The 24,639-nt window shown below is 37.6% G+C and overlaps 1 long non-coding RNA gene across 5 annotated transcripts in view; it reads right to left on the reverse strand.

Moving 5' to 3' along the window:
- LOC145738083 (uncharacterized) overlaps nt 1-24,639 on the reverse strand; it is a 147,579-nt gene that overhangs the window by 51,086 nt on the left and 71,854 nt on the right. The gene's annotated exons all lie outside the window — the stretch shown is intronic.

Consider the following 24,639-nt stretch of genomic DNA (forward strand, 5'->3'; position numbering starts at 1 on the left):
TCCTTCCGATCCACTGATTTGGAAATGTTTCATTTAGGAAATTGCGCACGATTAGCCCAAAATGCGCGGGAGCACCATCCTGTTGAAACCAAATGTTCTGGCGATCTGGATAAAGAACTTCTAATTGTGGAATAACATTCTCGACCAACAAATTTAAATACACTTCAAACGTGATTTCCATTAATGAAAAATGGTTCGATAAAGTTATGGCCTACAATACCGGCCCAAACATTAACTTTTTGGGGTTTTTGAGTCTTTACTTCTTCCATCCATCGAGGATTAATCTGGGACCAATATCTACAATTATGCCTATTGACGGTGCCGTTAAGCATAAAAGTAGCTTCATCCGAAAAAATAATGTTATAGACGAAATTAGGATCAACATTGCACTTTTCCATTAAGACTTCGCAAAATTCTGATCGTCTATAAAAGTCATCTTCTACTAGTTCTTATAAGGCCGAATCTTTTCCCTTTTAAGTAAATTTAAAACTGACTGAATACTCACGTGGTGGTTTAAACTCAATTCATCACCGCCAGTGGCTGCCTTTGGTCTGCCTGATCTGCGTCTGTCTTTCACAGTTCCCGTCTCGTTGTATTTTTTCACCAATTTGCTTACACAAGATTGAGTTATTGCAACACGATTTGGGTAACGCTGATTAAACAAATCACATACTTCCTGCTGCGTTCTCTTACGGTCGCCATATCCCACCATACTTAAGATGTCAGTCTTTTCCTTCTCACTCAAAAACACCATTTTAAGTAATAGGAAAATTTGCCAATTAATTTAACATTATATTGACGTTAGCTGTCATTGTTACACCTATCATTGTTATAGGTAGGTACAAAAAAAAAAAAAAAAAATCGTATATCGTTGAATTGGCTTTTATAAGTACTCTTAAAATCTGAAGTAATATACAGTGTGTTAGGTTTGAATTAAGAAAGTTGGTATACTTTGTGACTGACCCTGTATACTTGCGAACCTCATTTCACCCTCACGTCATGCGCTGTTATTTACTATAACAAGACGCAAATTTTGAGAAAAATAAAATCAGCAGTTTTCGAGATATTTGCAATATTCCAGACTTTTTAGACACCCTGTATATTAATGTCTTTGTATGCTAATGCATCTAATTTGTAACACCTTGTATTTGTGCAGCTGCAATGTTTTTTTTAACAATCCAATACTTAAGTTCAATTTTTTTCAGTTCAAATTCTGCTGATTAAGCCATCTTCCATCAGTTGTTATGTCAACTAAAGTTCGAATTTGTCACTTTGCTTTTGTTTTTATTATTTATGTTATGTCAAACAGATTCCCATGCAGCTAAAATAGTTATATTTGTAATTTTAATACAATATTTCAATAATAGTTGAAAATTAGACAATAAAATCAAGTAAATGTATATTTTTTGAATGACATAGAGCCTGCTGGTCTAAGTAAGATTATAATACCAATTTCAAACTTAACCTAGGTATTTAACCCTGCTGATGCATCATTACTACACATTTTTCTTGTCTGGTATTTTTTAAGTTGTTGTGCTCGGAGTAGGGTGTGTAATGAATATCCTCAATTGCTTAATAACTCCATTTAATCACAACTTAATAACTAATAAATTTGTAACAAAGTATTCAGCCAGTCCTTGTAAAAACGTGCCAATTCGGAATCATTGCCCCGAAATTGAAATCTTTATTTTTCCCGGATGACATCCATCAATTCCCACACAAGTGCGTTAATTAAATTAGGCCTATCTTACAGATCTGTATCTGGTATATGCTGAATACTTCACTACTTTTTCATGTGGGTGAGAAAGCATAACTTTTATAAAGAAAATGACTTAAACAAGGCTCAAATTACCCACCAAGAAGTACTACATTAGAACAGTGCATAAAAGAGCAAGTTTTAATGTTAGTTAACTATTTTTACTGAAATTGACATTAAAATGAAAAGCATTGCAGTTTTACGTTAACACAATAATCTTAACAATAATCATCATTATTTACTTTGCTAAATTGCATTATTGAACGTCAAATCAATATGTTTTATATTTAGTGTCTCTTATCTAAAAGCATGTTTAAAGTATAGTAATAATGAGGTAGTTTGCAGTGAGTACAAATGATGAACTCAAGACACCGCTTGTATGAGACATCTTCTATCTTATGAGTACTATGATTATAAAGCTAACACCTTTGTGCAGTTGCAGTGTTTTTATAACCAAGTAAATTCTTCTGAATTTTTAGATAATTTGATTATTCAAGCTATTCCCTTTCTATAAATAATATCTCAGATAGACAGGAATTAACATTAAGGTTGATTTGATTATTTTAAACAGAGTAAACTATTTGGGAAGCTACAAAAAGTATCTTGTAAAACTGTGACAGTCCAAATTTTATATGTTTTATAATGTAACATCCTGTATATTATTGAATTTATTGATTGATTGATCAGGAAGACTTGTTACATCTAGCGGGCACCGTTTCGTGATTTGTGTTTTTTATAAGCTATGTGATAATATATATCAGTTTTAATTTAGGCTGGGCAATTTTTTTTAAAACAAAAATTAGAAATGTTTTCTTTTTGTTTTGACTATGCAGGGTGGAGCATAAATTTGTGGCAGATAAAATATGGGTATTTTTAAATATTTAGAACCACATTTTTTAATACATTTTAAATTCTACACTTAATTCTTAAACTTTTACTTTATATACAGGGTGTTACAAATTCGATGCATTACCATTGCTATCTCAGAAACTATTGTGGTAAGAGCTTTAGTTCAATGGAGAAGTTGCGCATTTTATTGCTAAATAATTTGGTAAAAAAAATTTAAAACATTTTATTACATGCGGAGTAAATTTCAAAATAATCATTAATAAAGTGGTAAAAAACAAATAGAAATTTGACTTTTTTGGTTTTTGTCAGAAATTTTTTTAGGTATTCAGCTGAACGTTGTTGACGTTTTTTATGTTCTTGTCGTAATATTATTTTCTTTGTTTCAGATATTCTCCCGGTGAAGCAAGATGCATAAAAAGTCGTACAGGGGAACACTGGAATTCTTATTTATTTTACTAATATACTGAAGATTGGGGCGCGGGTTGTGTGTAGTTTTATTTGCTATTTCGATTTGCTGTTATGTCATATGCAACATTTTCCTATCCACAATATTTGGCCGCATAATTTTTATTTAATGTCCGACTAAATGGGGATGTATTACAAGAATTATCATTCCTTTAAATGTCAATCTACGCATGGCGAACTGAGTAACTGTGCAGAAGTTGACATTGGAATTGAACCACACCAGCAATCAGTCATTAATATCTATCAAACGTACAATTTATTTTCCTGACTGATCAACATCCTACAGCAAAATTAACTTTTTGTATCTGCTCAGCTTCGATTTACATCGAAGAATCAACCTTTTATCAAGTGGGTTTTCTAAGAACGAGCCAGAATGTTTATTATTAGAACTTCAAAAAAACCGCGTCTTTTAATGTGTATAAAAACTTAGAAGGCGCTTGAAACACTTTTTTACACTCAAAAGTTTACACATTGTTTTATTTTGTACCTTCCTTGCGATTAATCTCTTTGAGTAAAACTTCTTTTCTTTGCTACTACGCCTTTTTATAAAATTTCAGTTTGAAGTTTATTAGATGTCAAATATTGTATGACGGATTTTTTGAAATCTGTGATCGAGATGGTTTCTTGTTCATTTTGTTTGTACAACATATATGTATGCGTTCGCCATAGAAGTGATCAAAAGTAACTCGAAGGCGACTATCTTATCAGATAGATTCGTTAGCCCTGATATAAATATAATCCCAAACAGCTTCAGGTTTTAGTTTTACCCCTATTGTGCCCCTCACCTCAATCATTTTGTCAGTATGTTTACTTGACAGCATAAAAACATTTATGTTGTCTTTCCAATTTATAAAAATTAGACCCTCCCTACTCTGCTGCGCAAATATTTGACCTTTTTGAAGTTTCTTTAATACAACTGCTTTTGGCAAACCACATCGTTTTTTCCATACCGTACCTACTAAGTGAGTATCTGAATCGATTAATCGCATAGCTAAAGGAATGTTGGTGTACAGGGTGTCCCATTTTCGACACTTTTGTAAGGTATCTCACTTATTTTTAAAGATACGGGGTTGCGGTTTTTGCGACAATGTGTTACTTTTTTGTGAAATTTAACATGGCGTCAGCAGAATTGTCATAACCCATTTCGTTGTTAAGATACAGGGGAAAATTGAAAAATATCATTGTTGAGGTACCCGCCGTATCTCAGATATCTTTAAACTTTTTGAAGAGGTGAAAACGGATTCTTATAGATATTTTTCCGTAGAATCCAGTGACGTAGTTTGTTTTTTGCTGAAATCTTTCGTTTTTTAATTATGGTATAAACATATGTTGAATACAGGGTGTCCCACGACGAAAGACCTCGATTGATATTGGAAAAAGTATAAATAGGAGAGTTTTGAAAATTTGGTAGGATACTGATGTGGGCATGCCCAATCCAACTAAAATATTTTCAAGATGGTTGCACTTCCGCTTATACCGGAAGTCGATCACAACTTTCTTATTTTAAATAGAACACCCTATATACTATTACATATTTGGATTCCTCACAAAATTCTGACCAACTTTTGTATAGAATGCCCTATGCCTATCTCTAGCCATTTTCGAAATATTTGATGTTTTTCCAAAAAAGTGACAGTTGCAACGCTCAACATATTTTTGTACTATGTTAAAACCGTATTTCATTTTGCAATGAAACTTTGGGTTATTGTAAATAAAGGATCGTTTTATTAAACTGAGGGTGCGTAATGACTCATTTGTATACAGGGTCGTCAAAAAAAAATCATAAAGTTGACTAAAAAAAATGAAAAATCTCAAGTTTTTTAAATAGAAACCCAGGGGGGCAGCCGGCAGGGTCAAGTAAACCCAGCTGATTCCACTTTTTTATCAATATTTAATATTAGATTACCCACTAAACAAAATAACATCGTTGTTTCAATACAATTTAGTTTCTATGTTTCTTTGTTTCGTTATTTATTTGACACATTTACATCTTTTTTAAGTTTAAACGTTCGTTATATGTCCCGCAACTCAACATTCTCCCTGTTACGTTAAAAATGTTCCTTTTTAGTTTTGACTCCGTTACGAATCTGCAACAAACCTGTGTCAACTTAGAAACGTACAACCGATTATGAAACGGTTATGTTTGATCTAGGATGTTTTCCTAACGTTTCTTTATAGAACATTTTCGTTTTGGCTACGACATTAAACCGAAACTGTGTCTAACCAGTATCGACACATGCTGGTGTAAAAATAGTTCCAGCATCGTTTCCATTTCTACAGGGTTAGTTTCTATAATGTGACAAGCTGAGGTTGTTTATTATTTATTTTTCAATTTCGAAAAAAAACTTATACAAAAGTTAAGATATTTGCATAAATATTTTATACGTACTGTCAATAAAAAAATAATCGTAGATGGCAAATCAAGAAATTCGCCTAAATATACGTTTTTCCAAACGAACAATCTGCATATATTTTACATAAATAAATTGGCTGCATTTTGTCATTTCAAAAATACATAGGTAAAGCACTGACATTTTCGTCTTTGAAACGGAAGAAATGCAGGAAAGCGGTTTATTTATGTAATAACATTTTCCAGTGTCATTTAAAAATGTAGATTTTGTTAATTTCATTGTTCTTGGTGTTTTTGTCAGACAGCATGTATACAAAATACCTATAACTTTCATATAAGAAATTTTATTCTAAACTCAAAGGCACCACAGCTTGTCACATTATGAAAAGTAACTCAGCACATGAATAAATAAATCTCCTTTCTGCACTGGCATATACCTATAACAGATCCTAAAGTTTAAAAATAAGTCTTTTATGAAAATCCAAACCAACCAAATAAAAGTTACTTTCAGGTAAATAACATTAAGTTAAACGTAAAGTAAAAAGTTTTGATTCATCAAAATCCTTGTCGAGAGCGTTCAACAAAATGGTTCTGCCTTACGAATACGACTTAGTGCCGTAGCAGTAAAGGTATAAAATATATTATTAAACCACTAATTTTAAATTATTATTTATGGTATAATAAAACATATTCCTGTTAAAACAGATCTTTTAGTATTTCACATTATTTGCATATAAAATGCAGGGAAAAAAATATGTATTTAAAAAATACATCTAAAATAAATTAATGAACAGATTCTCAATAAAAACAAATCTTAACTTTTACTAACTACAAATATACAGGGTGTCCCGTGACTCGACAGGCAAAGGTATACCAAGACAAAGGGTTCTAAAGAGTTATTCTGATGAACAAAATTATAGCAACCATAGGTCAATTCGTTTTTGTATCAGAGATATTCAAGAAAATATGAAAAGCCTAATAATGAATAGTAAAAGTTGTTGCATATCTAATTTTTCCAAAGCAAAAAAGAATTTACCTATAAGTATAGTGGCTCTGACCTTTTGTCATCAGAATGACTCATAGAACACCCAGAAATGGCAAAGGTATTGTCGGTCGAGTCACGGGACACCCTGTATACATATATTTTATTAATGTTGTAACGAAGTTACTAACTTTTTTGTTAATATGTAGTATTAGATTTAAGAAAACAATGCGCAGCCTCACACGCTTAAGGTACAATGCGTCTTCGCGACAGAATGGTGAACGCACCTCCGCGATCGATCAAGGTTCAGCGCGCAGCCGCGGTAGCGTAAACGAAGCAACATCGCGCCGTCGCGACTCGCGAGCTGGTAACAGGTGATGCGCCGCGCGCTACATTGTTCAGTTCATCTGGGAGTTCGGTTCATCCCGGACCACTACCGACCGACGCTTCAGCCAGCTGAACGGTAAATTTTATTGTTCCTGGGGGCAAGCTTTGAAGGTGTAGGTATTTCGGAATCGTTTCCTTCGGACCGCCAGTACAGGATGTTATAACACTGCTGGTTAACTTCGAGGGCCACGACTCCGAAAACCTCTCGGCGATTTGAGTTGTTTCCTCTGGACTGCCAGTACCGGATGTTATAACACTGCTGGTCAACTCCGGAGGCTACAATCTCACTAACGCCTAGGTATTTCCGAACCGTTTCCTTCGGACTGTCAGCTCCGGCCGTTTTTAGCCCCCCAACTGGTTAACTCCGAGGGCTGACCGTTTGAAAGCTGTTACTGATTCTCTGACCCCGTCTGTACCCCCAGAGCACAGTTTTCATACCGTCCGAATCTGTCATGCATACCGTAACCGTCTGTTTACCGTTTCGAAACCGTCCTAGTTCTCCGTACCGTTCCCCGTTCTGACCACTAGGTTGTGTTGTCCCCTTGTTTTCCGTTTCAAAGTTACCGTATTAATTTAGTTGGGATCTCCAGGTCCGACTGTACCGTTTATTAATATGAACACGAGGCTGTGTTGTTCTCTGTTTGTTCATTTGTGCTAGAGTTTTAAGTAAGGATATGAATGTTTGTTATTTTTCATGGTTAACACGACTTGTTTAATTTTGCTGACTACCCTGTGTTTCCTTATTTTTGTCCCACTCCCTTCATCCACTCACAGATAAACGTGAACTCTGTCTTCGACTGTGTAAAAGCTCCCCAGGTATACGAAGCGAGTTCCTTAGTTACGCTTCTTCAAATAAAACTAAGGTGGCGCCCGAGTTTCAAAGCACCTACCCCTAGGTGTGGCAAAAACCGTACCTGGACCGGTACGTAAAGGCCGTTACAAATTGGCGCCCAAGAGCAGGGACCGTTTTTCTGATTTTAGTGACAGACCGTTTTTCTGATTTGAGTGAGGGACCGTTTTTTCTGAATTTTCCGTTTTTCCGTTTTTACCGAAAGCCGATCTCTGTCTACGATGAATACCGAACAGGAATTGCCGACAACCCCTTCTCTTACGCTTCCTTCTACCACAACCGTGACATTTACAACCTCTTGTGGTATACCGTCAATTTGGTCCTATTTACCGAACCTATCCGTTAACCCTTCCGCTACCGCTGCTTTCCAAACTACATTGCAACCCTCCGCTATTCAAACCGCATTCTATCCTGAAGTAAATCACACCGAAGTACCGAGGTATTCACCGCTACCGTTTCCAAATTGCAAGTCAGCTGTAGAACCAAGTCAACACTCGTACAGCCCGGTGTATTTAAAAGTTGAGGACTGGCAAATTTTCTTTAGTGAACAAGATGACCCGGTTGCCTTCCTGGAACGACTTTTGGAGATATGTGATTCTCGAGGAATTAATCCTGATCTACTGTTGCCTCAACTGCCGATTTTATTACGAGGTAAACCTGCACTTTGGTTTCGTAACAACCGTCACCGTTGGAGTACATGGAAACAATTTACATCCGATTTTCGCTCATTTTATTTTCCGTTGAATTATATCGACGACTTGGAAGCCCAGATTAGTCGCCGTTTGCATCGTTCTGATGAAACTGTTAATGATTACATCACAGAACTTCAGACTTTGATCCGACGCCATGGAGACATAAGTCCGCAGCAAGAAGTGAGATGGTTATACCGTAATCTGTTACCGCAGTTCCGACAAATGATCCGACGTACGGATTTTTATGATGTCTTCAGGTTGTCTCAACAAGCTCGAGAGACTGAAAGTTTATTGAACGAATTACAACATACTCAAGCTTGTAGTGTTCCGCCCCGATCATCATTTTTGCAAAGAGAAGCCGAAACAGAGAGACCGATCAGACCGTTACCGCGACAACATCACCGAGAGTCCCGAGAACAAAGACTCTCAATGACCAAAAGAAATAACCATCAAGAAACAACCGAAGCAACCAGAAATTTTCCCGTTGAGAACCGTGTCACGACCTGTTGGCGCTGTGGAGAAATAGGTCATTACCGCACGGAATGTACACGACCACCTAGGTTATTCTGCTCCAGATGTGGGCGACAAGGTGTACAGACACGACAATGTACTTGTCACCAACAGGGAAACTAGATAGGCGTCGTTTTACCCCGAGGAGTAGACGACGAACCGACCAGCAATCCTCGAAGCTGACTACCGAAAGTTTACCGACTGTTTTTGTACCGTCTGTTACCGTACCATGCGTTTCCGTCCCTATTGTCACCGAAAATTCACCGTCCGTTTCTGTCCCGTCCTTTACCGAAAGTTTACCGACCATTACTGAAATCCCAGAGATTGCACTTACGAATTCAGACAACCGTCCACGCTTACCGGTTTATGTTTGTGGTTTCCAGTTTTCCGCTTTAGTGGACACAGGCGCATCAAGCTCTTACATTGGAGACATAGTAAAGAGATGGTGTGATGCAAACGAGGTGGAAACAATAAAACCGACTTTGACTAGTGCAAGGGTAGCTGATGGTAAACTAATTGAAATCCAACTGGCTTATAAACTAAGAATGGAGTTTGAAAACTTAGTGATCACCGAGGAGATGCGTTATTTACCGCAATTGACTGTTGATATTGTTTTGGGAATGGATATTTTAAGTCGTTACCCGTTTACTATAGACCTGCAAAATGGAATGGTTACTTTAAAGGCAGAAGCTGTTCCTGCCATGGTTGCGTGTAGCAGTATCAACCAAATCGACACATCACAGCCTTTGCAGTTGACTACAGAAGAAAATAATCGACTACAGAATTTCTTAGATACCGAATTACCTAAATTTAAGCAGATAAAAGGGGTAACACCTTTGATAAAGCACACCATTCACTTACTGCAGACAGAACCCATAAAACAACGATATCAGCCACGCAATCCTCACATGCAAGAAATAATTAGAACCGAAGTTGAACAAATGCTGCTGGATGGAATAATTGAACCGTCAGATAGCCCTTGGAGCTCACCTGTGGTCATTGTTCGGAAAAAGGATGGCAAACACCGTTTCTGCATTGATTTTCAGAAAGTCAATGAGGTGACCCGCAAAGGCGCTTATCCATTACCGTTTATAAATGCCATACTGGATAAACTGCGAAGAGCCCGCTATATTTCGTCACTCTGGCTCTAACGTCGGTCTCTGTAAACTTGATTTTGTTATTTACAAAGTGTCAGTTACGTACCTTGTTATGTAGGTTTTTGCGGCCTTTAGGATCTTGTATATGTATGTGGGGATGCCGTCTTCTCCAGGTGCTTTCCAGGGCGCTGCTTTTTGTAACGCTTGCTCTATTTCTTGCTCAATGTTGTCTTGGTAGAGTGGTCGGGGTGTTGCTGTTTTTCTCGTGTGTTTCCGTAGTTTTTTCAGCCATTTGTTAAAGGTGGGTATTGGTATGTTGTCCTGTTGCTTCTTGTACAGATTTCTATAATAGTTTTCTGCCTCCTGGTTGCAGTTCGACAGGTTCTCTATGTGTATTCAGGATATCTATTGATGGTCTGTCGTAGAATTTTTTCCTTAGCTGGTTCCTTTCTTCAGCTCTTTTCTGTTCCTCCAGTCTAGCTTCCAGAATGGTTTTTCTCTCCTGTGTCGACTCAATGTACTGTGGCAGGGTCATTTTAAGCTTTCTGATGGTTTGGATTTCCTTCATCAGTTTTTTGGTTGGTTTTTTGCTTCCCAGCTCCCTGATATTATTAGCGTTCTTTAGGTGTATGTCCAGTTTTTTTATTTTGTTCTGAGTGAAAACATATTTCGGTTTTGTTCCAATTTTTGGCATCAATATTTCCCGGATCATCGGATAATTTTTGTTGGATTTTTGTATGTTTGTTATTTCCTCCTCAAGAATTGTATTGATTTTACTTAATTATGTTTTGTTGCTCGGCCTAACTAGGAATTTTTGAATTTTTTTCCTTTGGTCGCCAACTTGGATGAGCAACTTTTGGAAATGTGTTTTTATTTGTAAAAATTCTGCGTCTTGTTTGGTTGGTCGGTCAGATTGATATATTGGTGGTTGTACATTTCCTTCCTCAACCCTTCTTTCCGTTCCGCTCGAACCCGCTTCCGAGTCAGGGCCGGCTTCGCCCTGTTTGAATTCATCTGGTTGGTGTTTTAGATCTTGATTGGGCGTGTCTTCCTTATCCGTCATGTCTTCTTTATCTTGTGATGTTTCCTCTTGTGTGCTTTCTGAGCTGCTTTCGCTGGTACTGTAATTTTTGCGCATATAATATATATCGGGAAAGTTTTCTCTAAGTTTGGTGGCCATGGCTTTTATGGATCTGTTTGGGAAGTCTTGTTGGATGGATGCTAATCTGAGGGTTGATTTTGGCTCTGTTCTGCGGCTGTAGCTTCTTACTAGTCGTTTTGTTTCTTCATCTGCCCAGTTTCCTGTAGGTTTTGCTTTTTCTGCCACCGCTGGTCGGTTTTTCAGTTCTAGGTATTTCTTTTTGATCGCAGCTGCTGACCTTCCAGGTAGTAGTTGTTGAATTTCTAGAATTGCTTCACGGTCCAGTACGCCCCTGTGTTGTTCTATATGGTCAGTTAAGATATTTATTTCATTTGCCTTCCATGTTGCCATTGTGTTAGTATTTTGTTGATAAAGTGGGTTTTTTCTTTATTTACAGAATTCGGTGGAATCCGATAAGGCGATGTATCGATATCGTGCAAAATTGTTCAAATTTGCGGGTTTAAGTTTTATTATTTTAATACATGGTATTTAGTTTAACTCACTTTTCTTGGATTTTCTTGGATTTTCCCATGCACTTTGGGGCTGAGACGTCGGTCTTTTGTCTTCTAGTTGGTGTTTTAGCCTTGTTGCGTGGTTTGCCGGTGATTTTCCTCAATTTTTCCGACGAAATTCACCAGGCATCCACGTACCAACGGGTACTATATAACTTAAACCCTTAGACGTACACTTAACTTAAATTAGTGGGTTTCTTGAGCTTCTTAATCAACAGCCAATCTATCGATATTACTCCTTCCTTATATCCTCACGACTAATGATGCAGGTCGTCAGAGGGATTAGCTAACGGCTGCTGGATTTTGCCAATCCGGCGTACCTCTTAGTAATGGCGATCGATATCAGGTCCTCTCAAGTATTTAGCCTTAACACCGGCTGGCTAAAATACCCACATCATTTCCCTACATACTTAAAATTAATTAATAAAGTAAATTCAACCTGAAACAGCGACAATGTCCTTTTGTTCAGCCTTCTAATATTCTGCGTAGAAATCACACTTTAAATTACACCCATTGTCGTTCAAACTTCTAGCTTAAAAGATCGAATTCACACGTTTTCCGACAAGGCATTTCGGGTTTAGATTATTTTTTGCTTAACTCGTACCGCATACCAAAACGTTAGGATTGCAATAAAATAAAATAAAAAAGGTTGGTTGGCACCGAGAATCGAACCAGGGCATCATCGATCTGTTCATCAACTTCGGCGTATCCGCCCTGGTTGCTTGAACCTATCGACCACCAACACCTCTTGATAGAGTGTGCACTAAACTGTATCAAACGGCAATTATAGCCGTTGCAACGTTTTGGTTGACATTCGATTTTTGGATACCAGTTTCTCAAAAAAGCTGAACATTGGATGTGTTATTTACACAAACCTTTTTGATAAAATGCCTTGATTAGCTTTATATTTCCAAAAATGTATTTCAATCGGATAAAAACCACACAACAACCAACCGAAAGCTTCCAATGAAGTTCAAATGGAAGAAGGACCTGCATAGCTCAATTTAGTAACTCACCAGCTTCCTCATCCTTATAAATATTACCAGTTGAAGACTGCTTTAAGGCGGAATGATAATCAAAATTAATATTTGGCGGTCGTTTTAAGCAGTAATCATTGTCATCATCAGAACTATCTGAACAACACTGTTTTCTTTTTTGTATCCTTCGTGCATCAGTTAATTCACTATCTGATGCCAAATCTGACGAAATTTCCGCTACTTTTAATTTTCGATTGGCAATCGCATTAGTCATCTGAAAAGTATATTGTATCACTATGTTTCAAGACTACCCTGCTTCAAGACTGATACACTATTAAAACGTATTCAACTTTTTATTATCTGAGCTTATTTAGTATTTTGCAAGCGAGAATTATGTTATTGTGTAAAAATAATGCAAAAAAGTTTTGCCAAAAGACACTTTAGTCACGAGGTTTATAAACTATTTTATGCACTTTAGAATGTGGGAAACTAAAAATAAAAAATCACAAAACTCAGAGTAGATCACTTATCACTTAACGGTACTCTAGTTTTAAGATTGACAGCTCGTATTATTGGTAGTTGTCATTGAATGTTGTTGGCAGGGTGGATTCACTCAAAATTTATTGTGCCCTGTAAGTGTTGCTATTGCACAAATATCTTACTCTCTCTAAAGTGCATAAAATAAATTTTGTACCTACGGTTTTATCGAAAAACTAAATTTCGGGACAAATACTTTCACTTAAAAATCATATTCAAAAATAAGTTTTTTTTATAAATAGCTATTTCAAAAATTAAAACAAATACCATATTTTCGAAAACGCCACGCCCGCGATTTAGAACCATATAGGAAATCTTTCCTAATTTATACGGTTTCGGAAATTCCTTTGCAGTGCAGCCTTATATTGGATAAAAATTTGGAACTAAAAATGTACCTGTTTCATATAAGCATCTACGAACAGAATAAGTTTTCCAGTTCTTTGTATCTGGACTCCTATTGTCAAGTAAAAGTTCGTCAAAGACACTCTGCTGTTTTACCGGCGGCCAATAAACTTCCTTTTTTCGAGGGGTTAACCATCTACCTCTACCTATAGCCAACTCTCCAATACCTTCACCGTCAAATTCTACTAAAACGTACATCTAGATGAAAAAGGGAGTAGTATCAAAAATTTTGGTTCAATTTCAATATTTGCAATTCATATCAATTTACCTCACCTACCACATATTACAAAATAAACATATTCACATTTTAAACTCAAACCAGGTATTAACAGATGTAATTGAATAAACTTGAAGCAGAAAAAAACTGAAAAATAGGCACACCAGCACACCTAACATTAAACTATGATGAAACCATGAAAAAACAACGCCCTAACCAATGATTTCAAAATGGCGTAGTGCAGCGTTTGGCTTGGTCTTTTTAAGATTCATTTCTAGTTTTGTCATGTAAAAACTCCGGGCAAATAAACAGAATTATTTGAATTCATTAAACAGATAAGCATATTTTGTTTGTACTTACCTTGAAGAAAAATATCGAGGAAAAACAAATCACCTAGCATACACCGTACAAACTACAAAGGGAAACGTACGAACAACGAAACAAATTAACAACTCGAATCGCGTGCCACGTAGCACTCTCAGTCTTGCACCGACGCACCGTCGCAGTGGCCCAGGGTTGCCAGATTGGTCGACTCGATTTCCCCAGTCGAAATTATAAAAATCCCCTAAATACTGGCATTTTGAAAAAACATGCCCAGAAACTTTTTTTCCGTATTTTCATAAATGATAATTTGTCATTCCTGCATTTTAATACATATCCGTTACAAAAACATTTCCCGCATATATCTCAAATACTTCAAAACGAGATGCGTTACAAGTAAATCTCCAAGAACTACTAAATATTTAATGCAAATAAAATGTATTTATTTTAGTTTAGGAAAAAATTTTTTCCCACGAAAAATTTCCAAAAAATACCCCAAACAATGCAAAAAATTCTTTATTTTCCGGCAAACATTCCCTAATCTGACATCCCTGCAGGGGCCCCCGCCCCGTGAACACATAAACAAATTAAATTAACCTTGTAGTCGTTGCATTACTGCCAAATATATTTTCAATTCAGATAAAGTGATCAAAATATTGATACATTTATTTATCAGTTTGTTTGAAGGTGTAACCCTTTATATCTGTATATTGCTTAAACATTGAGATGTGCTTGTAATTTCATAAAATAATCACAAGATCCATACAAAGGCAGAATTTTCGTTAAAACTCTTCGTATCGAAGAAATTTCTCTAACACTGGCAACGTAGTCGTGTGCCGTCAACCTAGACGACAGTGCCGATACCAGCGCCCACTGTCGTTCTCTTTGCGGTTTAAAATTCAACATGCTTTGAACCACTAAAGACGTCCCAAAGACGTCTTTCTTTGACCGCCCTGGGCCGTCTCAAGAAGATCTGCACTAGTCCAGAGACGTCGCTGATAAAAAAATGACCAAAATGAGACGTCCATTGGACGTCTGCTGTTACTTAGGAGATGATGAACTTCGCATGAATTGAGAATACTTGTATACGGCGACTTATTATGTGGTTTACTTTGAAATTGCAATTGGTAACCTCGAATCCATGACCGAAGAGTAAAATTGGAGGTTACATAGCGCCAATTATCGTAAAAAAGTGACAAGCGACCAGCAAAAGGAGCATTGCAACTTACAGAGATAGGTTTTAAGGTCGTCTCCTCTTGAACCTTTGCCTCGATTGAGTTTTTTGGCAATTGAGTACGCTGGGAGGAACCTCGGCGAAATGTACTGGGTCCGGGTTCTTTATTTGTCTACGGCCGTAACTCGAGGCTAGCCTTCCTTACCGACTGAATAGATTTAACTTTCTCAGTTAAGTCTTCCCCAAACAGTAACTTTCCCACTGGGGTGTTCTCTACAGCCTTCCTAGTATGAGCATTTAGTTTTGAAAGGAGTAAATACCTTCGATAGAGGGACAATGAATAGTGGACATTCAATAGAACCATAGCAGAGTAAACTAAGGGTTCCAACAATATATTGGACTCTGTTGTTGGGTTAGAAAACATGGAATTCAATGGAATGGCCATTGCACCTAGTCCCACTACCACTTGCTCTTGTAGTTTACTAAGAAAGTTATCATTTTTAAGACTGGCTTCATCCAGAAGAACCCGTCCCTAATAGCACTCCACGTCACAAAGACGTTTTATTTACGTCTGGTCCCGACTATTGCAACGTCTTAGAAACGTCCCTTATTGGAACGCCAAGGTTTTATGGACGTCTTTAAAACGTGCAAATGTCACAGCTTGAGTGATACCGTTGGACGTTTTTTTTGTACGTACTTCAGACGTCCTGCTGGTCCGGACGTCGTATGTTTCTATACACAGGGTGTCCCATTTAAAAGGGGACACATGGTGTACATTTGGGATAGTTGGAAACTATTAGGCGTACAGATTGGTTAAATGGAAAAAAAATTGCGTACTAGTCTGTTTAAAAATAATCCGGGTAATAAATGTTTTCATCAAGGGAACAGTATCAAATTAAAACAACAACAAGCAGACTAATATGCAAATTTTCGTCCCTTTAACCAACCTTATTATTGTAGCTCCAACTGTCCCCAAAAATCCCATACATACACCACATATGTAAAAACTTTTTTAAATGGGACACCTTATATACTTGACCTTTTTTTCGAAAGTATGCCTTCACATACATTATTAACTAGATCTAACCGAACTTAATTTATTTATATTTATTTGTATTATACCGCATAACGCTTGCTAACTTCTTATAATCAGAACAATACTTAATTTATTCTAGGATTAGATATAAAAGGAGGTATATTTTTTTATGTATTAAAAATTATTAAGTTGATACAAAAAAAATTCAGTCAAATATTTATTTACAAAATAAATAACGAAACATTAGCATAATTAACATATTGTTTCATTATTAAATATTTTTTTATTCGTTCGGGTGCCCTTTTTAAATACGTCTTAAAGGCGTCTTCAATCTTCATTTCAGAGTGGTTTCCAATCACTTTGCATGTAGTAACTGGAAAAAAAGGAATGAAGTGTAGTTGAAATACTATACAGTGACTTAAATAAACTCGACGTCAGAAACCCTTTTTAAAAAGAATAATTTTATTAAGAGTTTACAATTAGTGCGACTTAACTATACGAAGTTACAGTAGAGAGTAATCTACGAATATAATAAAATACATTAACCAACCTAAAACGTAGAATAAGCATAATAGCAATAGCATCTTCCTGGGAACCGTTGTGTCAGCATAGTCCCATGGGATTTACGGAAATAGGCATATATAACTCCTCCCTCCTTAAGCTTCGAAAAGCACGGACTGTGTTTTCGAAGGATCGATTGATTGATCGTTTGATTTCTTCTTCGATTTCGTAAGGATCCTGAGTATCTTCTCCTTCTGAGTGATGATCAAAACCATAGCAACTAGAATGCAGAGGACTATCGGTACCCAAAATGTAGGCTGGTCAAAACTGGATGGCTCACTGGCGTCGTCTATTGATTTGAGTTGATTGGCCATTCGTTTTAGATCATTGATTTCATCAAATTGGATTTTTGATAAATGTGGTGTCTCAAAAATCTGTGATGTTCCATCGGAGAAAGTGGGTAACTACATTGCTGGTAAAATCAACGGTTTACCCTTTTGTACCCTCGCGTCATTGACGAACAATTTGTTATTGATGAGTGCCTCACAGGTTTCTGGTATTGACAGCAACGTTGATTGATAGACTTTAAGGTGTTGATCGGTCTGGCATTTCGTTTTAATTCCAACAGGTTTGGTTGGCAGAACAAGAATCAATCCTCGGCTGATTTCCTCGATTATTGGTTCGTCAACGTGTATTTTAGCAATTACGCAGCTATCGATCGGCAGGTTGTCAAGAATGTTCTCCAGGCACTGGTCACGCGAATGAAATTTCTCCAGGCAGTAGAATGTATCTTCGATTGCTGGACATGGTTTGGCCACGAATTGACGGACGGTGCCTTCTTGTACCATATAAGGGTAATTTGGGAGCAAAATTGATTGATTTTGGACTGTTGGGAACAACTGATAAAAGGACAAGGTGTTTGGGTTTAAAATTGGTGCATGAATTGCAAAAATTATTTTATCCCTACTAAAGGTGACTTGTATTCCCAAATATTGATAGTAAGATAGAATGTTCTTGAAATTTGGAAACTTTTCCTTACCATAAAGGCTTGTTAAGTAGCTTAGCATTGATTTGAGTTCCCAATTCGAAACGACACTATTATGTAGGGCATTAACCTTACTAAAAGTGATTGCATCCTCTAAGTTATCAAGAAACATTATCATATTTTGGCAGTCCAAATTTAATTGCAACAAAATGCCTTGAAAGTTAAGGTAGTCATGCATATTATTGATATTTTCACTAATTGCTAATTGTAGTGCTCTTAAACTCTTTTGAAGCGTTTGTTGATTAGCACTTAGTTGCGAAATTGTTTTATTGTAATTATCGATTAAGCGTTGGGAAAGAGATATTTGTAATGTCAACTCTGTATCGATATTTTTCCGATTTACCCGTAGTTCATTTATTGCTTTGTCATAGCGCTCGCCATCTTCGGCATCTAAAGTTCCAAATAACCACTTGCTGACTTTGCTAACGACGTTAATTAGTCCTCTTTCTTTACGTACATGTGGGTACATGTTTTGTAACTTGTCTGTTGTTATTTGAATCAAATATTCAGTTCTAGACATAAAGTTTTCTTGTAATTCCCGGTATGTAGTAATACCAATACCAGAAGAATTTGTAGAATAATTAACGTGTTCTTTTATAAAGCTAAAATGACGCTCAATACTTTCTAATTGCTTAACTAAGTATTCTAAATCTATGTAATGTAAAAATGTATGTTTACTGTAAATTAAACGCGATTTTCCTAATTCTAAGGGTAAAATAGGGTTTTCTAATCTATTCATTTTTATGTCGCTCATTGCTAGAAAGGTGGGAAAGGCCAGGATTTGCCATATCAGCACTAGTTTCGCCGTCATGGTTTGCCTGAAAAGATGATGTTTTATTAGGTTTTCTAGCATGACTTTTATGATACGATGTTTTCTTGGTTTTCAACTTAATATCAGTTTGACCAACTAAACTTACTTTCTTGAACTTTGGTTTGTCTTTTGCACGAGCTTTTGTTTTAATAAAGGCAAATTTTTGATTGTCGAAATCCGGCGGATCAGATCTTGTTTCATTTCGTTTATTAATGACTTTTTCCTTTATTTCTTGATTTTTCTCCCTAATCTGATCATACAGTTTATTTGATGTTTCCTTATGTTGTTGCACATATGTAGATATAATTGCATTGTCGTTTAAATCAAACGGATTTACTGCCTTTATATGACCACTAACAACTTCAAAAGGCGTATATTTAGTTACACTATGAACCGAATTGTTATATCCTAAAACACCTCTTTTCATTAACTGTTCAGTGGACAGTCCGTTGTTTTCATCCTTTAGACACCTGTAAGCTTCAATAATTGAAGAATGAATTCTTTCAACTGGTGAATTTGAATTACTGTTTTTCGCTGTTGTGTAGTGTAATTCAATCTTGTAAAGTTTACAGAAATCTTCAAGATCTTTATTCTTAAATTCAGTTCCTTGATCAGCCGTAATTTTTAGGGGTAGTCCATGATGAGTAATAAATGTCAGCAAATTTTCCACAACCTCTGTTCCAGTTATACTCTTAAGAGGGTATGCTTGTCCGTAACGAGAAAATGAATCAATTATCGTTACAAATGCATCGTAATTCATCCTAAACGTGTCTACGTGAATGTGCTCAAACGGTCTTGATGCAGTGGGTGTTAGATTAAATTTCACTACCGGTGGATCTCGGTCGTACTTATTTCGTTGGCAGTTTTCGCAATTATTAACGTAATTTTCCACGTCTTCTATTAGTTTTGGCCAATAAAACCGTTTTAATAATGCTGTTCGCATTTCATTAATTCCTCGATGACAAGTCTTCGTTGTGTGGTACAATGTAAGCTTTTTTCTTTGATCATTTTCGCTTTCAATATCCTCTAAGAATGTAGAGCATTGAACAAACTTATAAGATGAATTTTTAAAGTACTTCTGGACGGTTATGGTAAACAATCTTGCGATTTCAGCACTTTTAAAATGAATGGCATATAAAGTGCGCGGGTTTAAATACTCCTTAAGAATTTTAATCACGTGTTGTTCGTAATTTCTGATTGATATTGTTATGTAAAATCGCATATTGTTAAACACATTAGTTTGCTTTATTTTTGGTACTTCAATGTCTCCGTTTGTCATTATTACTTGATTTTTATACTGGTTTATTGGTCTTTCCGTAAGAGGTATTCCAAAGAGTGGATTTTCGGCTGCTGAGTGAACTGTTTCGAGGTCACTAGGAGGTATTGATTCCACCCTTGGAGGTTTAATTTGCACATTGGAAATTATATTAACTCTAGGATCTTGGTGATTGGAAGTTTCCAACATAATTTCATCAATATCTAAGTTAGGTAAATTGTCGAGTCCTGGAATTATGAAATTATCGATTACGTTATCAATATCACCTGGGTTATTACATATGGATTCAGTTTCTAAGGCGTTAAGATCTACTGGATTCCTAGAAAGTGCATCCGCTGCTTTATTTTGTTTGCCTCGTTTGTACTGAATTTGGTAATCAAACTCTTCCAACTTCAGGCGCCATCGAACAAGACGAGAAGCAGGTTCCTTTAAGGAAAATAACCACTGTAATGGTTGATAATCTGTCAGGATAGTAAACTTATGACCAAACAAGTAAGGTCGAAAGCACTGACAACTCCACACAATAGCTAGAAGTTCCTTTTCTATCGTAGAATAGTGAATTTCCGCTGGATTGAGTGTCCTTGATGCGTAACAAATGGGGTGGTTATCTTGTGAAAGTATTGCTCCTATTGCATACATGGAAGCATCCGTAGTGAGTTCAAAAGGTTTATTAAAGTCTGGGTAGGTTAAGACAGGTTCTGAACTTAATAGATTCTTACATGTATTAAAACAATCGACAAACTCTTTAGTGTGTTCTACTTTGCAATTTTTCTTGAGACATTCTGTCATGGGCTTTGTAATTTTGGCAAAGTTCTTAATAAATTTACGATAATACCCAAGTAATCCTAGAAAAGATTTAATATCTCTTGGAGTTTTTGGTATCGGGTATTTCTGGATTGCCTCAATCTTTTTCTTATTCGGTTTTATGCCTTCTCTTGTTACGATATGTCCTAAAAATTCTACTTCATGACGTAAAAATTCGCATTTATCAACCTGTATCTTTAAATTTGCGTCACGTAGTTTTTGGAAAATCAATTTTAAATTTTTAATGTGCTCTTCCAAGCCTGAGCTAAAAACAATGATATCATCCATAAACACCATACAAATTTTATTTTGTACATCTTTAAGGACTTCGTCCATCACGCGTTGGAAAGTTGAGGGTGCGTTTTTAAGACCGAAGGGCATTCTAAGGTATTCGTAGTGCCCATTTTCTACGTTAAAAGCAGTTTTGCCAATTGATGTTTCTTCCATTTCTATCTGGTGGAATCCGCTAGCTAGATCTAACGTAGAAAAATACTGTGCCCTGCCTAGTTTGTCCAAAATATCATTGATGTTAGGGATTGGATATCTGTCAGAAATGGTCTTTTCGTTTATTTTCCGATAATCTACAACAATTCTCCACTTTTGTTTTCCCGAAGCATCCATTTTCTTAGGGACAATCCATATGGGGGATGACCATGGGCTAGATGATGGTCTAATAATGTTTTTTTCTAGCATTTCATTTATTTGCTTTCTTACTTCTTCCTTGTGGATATATGGATATCGATAAGACTTAGTGTGTACCGGGATTTCGTCAGTTGTTTTGATTTCATGTTTAATTTTGGAAGTGAATGAAAGTTTTGTGTTTGGTTCACAAAAGATATCGGAAAATTCTCTACAAAGTTTTATTATAGCAGTTTTCTCTTCCTTATTCATGTGGTCAACACGTATTTGATTGTTGATGAAATCTTGTTTTGGTCTATCAATTTCCGATGGTAATGAACTATACTAGTTTTAAACGACTCTTGAAACGGCATTTGATTATACTCCTATGTGCACGCTTTACAATTTTTCATGTATTTTTTTAGACACCGACCCAGTTTCGACCGATAAAAATCTTTCCGCATTTTCTAAATATACTTGTCCCATATTGTCACGAATAGCATAAATTGCACTATGTTCCGTTACCTAGTCGGGCCCCGGTCTCCCCTAGTGCACTGTCTGAATCAGCAAGACCGGCAAATTGGGGTCACGATGTGGGTATTTAATCAGCGTCTCAAGCCATCGAAGATTACTAGTCTCTAGGTCGGTCTTCGAGCATCAGTCCGAACTTTCTAGTGCCCGGACGGCTCGATACCTTCTTGGAAATCCAGGCTGAAAAGACGAGAGTTCTTACGCAACCCTGAGGTGACCGTCCGAACTGTTGAACCTATCAGTACCTGAAGTAAGTCCTTTGGGCGTGTCGGTCAAAGGGGCTCCCAGCTCGTATCGAGAGGGTTTCGCTTGGCGACACTTCAAGAGGGCTTGCAGGGCCTTAAGTAAATCCTTTGGGCGTGCCGGACATAGGGGCACCCAGCTCGTATCGAGAGGGTACCGCTTGGCGGCACTTCAGAAGGCCTTACGCCCATTCCCCCACACAGAAAGTGTTCCATGCGCGTCCCGCCAGCGGCGGTGCTAGCGGCCCTCCTAGTCTGGGGGTAAGATCTATTCATTGTAATCCAAGTAATAAATAAAGACCACATACTTAAGCTACAATCTTGTTTCTCTTCCTGCGCTACCCCCCAAACGTGACATGGTGGAGGTGCCTTGTTGAATCCCGGGGCTACTGATCTTCATATCCGTGGCCACACCCAGTCGTACGCCCCACAGGAATGAGAAAAGCATACAACTTGAGATCGGCAAACCCTAGCAGCCCCTTTCAACCAAGGCACAAGAGTTCAAGCGTAGGAGACCCTTGGATGCAAGAAACAGATTACCTAACCCTTACGCTTGTAAATACAAGAAGGGAAGACATTGAGCAGCCACAAGAACCAGAAAACGATCTGGAAAATACAGTGATAGAGACAGGAGCACAAGTACACCCTGAGAAAGGAGATAAAGCATTAGAAGGCAAGAAGGGGTCAAGAGAAATGGCGGACATTACCATTTCGGCGGTTGAGGCAGGGGAAAAAACACCCGCACTACCTCAATTCATCAGCCCACCAACGTTCAACCCGGGCAGTGATTCAGCCCCTCAGTTTATCGGCACATACGAGCGAACGGCAGTGGCCAATAGCTGGAACGATGCGTTAAAAATACTATACTTTCACTCGTACCTGCAGGGCGCCGCAAACATTTGGTATAGAGAATATAAAGCAGCAAACCCTGACAGCAACTGGCAACACATTTGTCAAGCATTCAAGACTGAGTTTAGCGACGGTATCAACAGTCGCCATTTGCTTGCAAAGTTAAGGCAAAGGAAGCAAAGGGACCTGGAACAGACAAAGAATTATTTCTATGATCTAAGGGTCCTATACGAAGAATACAAAGAAAACGTGGATCTCGACGAATTCGTAGATATTTTCCAGAGTGGGCTAAAAGATATACCAAGAGCTAAATACTACTGGCTCACAAATTTTCCTAATAACCCACCTAGGAACTTGGACGAAGTCAAAAAACTTTGCATCACAATAGATAACGCTCCTGAAAAGTTCTCGACACCGCTCACTTTTAGACCGCAGCATCAAATAGAAGATCAGGCCGCTGGACCAGTAGAACAAAGACAGTCACCTTTTGGCAATCCCCGCCCTTACAGAACCCCGCCACCGCTCAGGAGAGACTATGGCACAAACCATGCCAGTAATCCAGAAAGACAGTACCAATCCACGAGGACATATGACAACAGGCTCAGGTGCTACAACTGCGGTAAAATAGGCCACTTTGCTGCTGTGTGTAGAAGTAGACAGCAGCACCCAAACTCCAGGGGGTGGCAAAACTAAGCCCCGTCACCCTCTCCACTCGGGGCCCAACGTACCATAAGATACTATACATAAATGCTGTTGTGAACGATTATTACGTACCGGCGATCATTGACACAGGTGCGGAACTAAATGTGATAAGCCATATCCTGGTCAACAAAAAACATAGGATCAGAGACCCACCCACGTTGCTTGTGACAGCTGGCGGTCAGAAAGTAAGAAGTCTAGGCGACACATTGGCATCACTTGAGCTCAGAGGCAATTACAATAAAAAATTAGAAATTAAAGCAACGATATTGGAGAATACACCACAACCCCTTATTTTGGGCATGGAGTTCTTAAGAGAAATGCAGGCAGCAATTTGCTTAATATCTAATACACTCACCCTAAATCAGGACTTGGTGTTAACGCTCGGGGGAAAGCGAAATTCTGCACCCAAAAAACCAGGCATAACACGAAGCTGGACAGAGGTGGTCCAGGAAATGCCGGGGTCCATCTTCAGTCTTCCGAGCAGCACTGCATGGGCCGTTGCAGTCTCTTCGGCTCCCAGTAGAGATAGAGGAGTGGGAAAAGCCATCAGGGACCATTTGGCAGATTACAACACAGAAAAGCTACCCATAGGGAGCGTGGTCAGTTTGTTTAAGAAAAACAGACATACCCTACAGATGATAGTAAAAGAAGAGGGTAGCGAATATATCCCTACTCATACGCTCCAACATTGCTGTAGGAAATTGAAAGATTGGGCAATACGAAATAAAATAAGTAAGGTGGCTATACCTAGATTGACATCCGCAAACAGCGAGTCAGATTGGGAGAAGCTTAAAGACCTTCTGTATGAAACATTCAAGGAAACAAGTGTGACGGTGCTGGTTTCAAAAAATAAAGAACCCCGACCAAGAAAAAACAAGACACAAGAAACCAGCTCCTGGAACACCCTGCCAAACTACATAGAAAACGGTGACAACGTGATAATTAAGTTGAAGGCAAATGAAGATTACACCCTGAAGCCAGGAGAGGAAAACACCATTAAAACGG

This window comes from Ips typographus, linkage group LG15 (assembly GCF_016097725.1).
Source record: "Ips typographus isolate SLU linkage group LG15, UJ_Ityp_2.0, whole genome shotgun sequence".
NCBI lineage: Eukaryota > Metazoa > Arthropoda > Insecta > Coleoptera > Curculionidae > Ips > Ips typographus.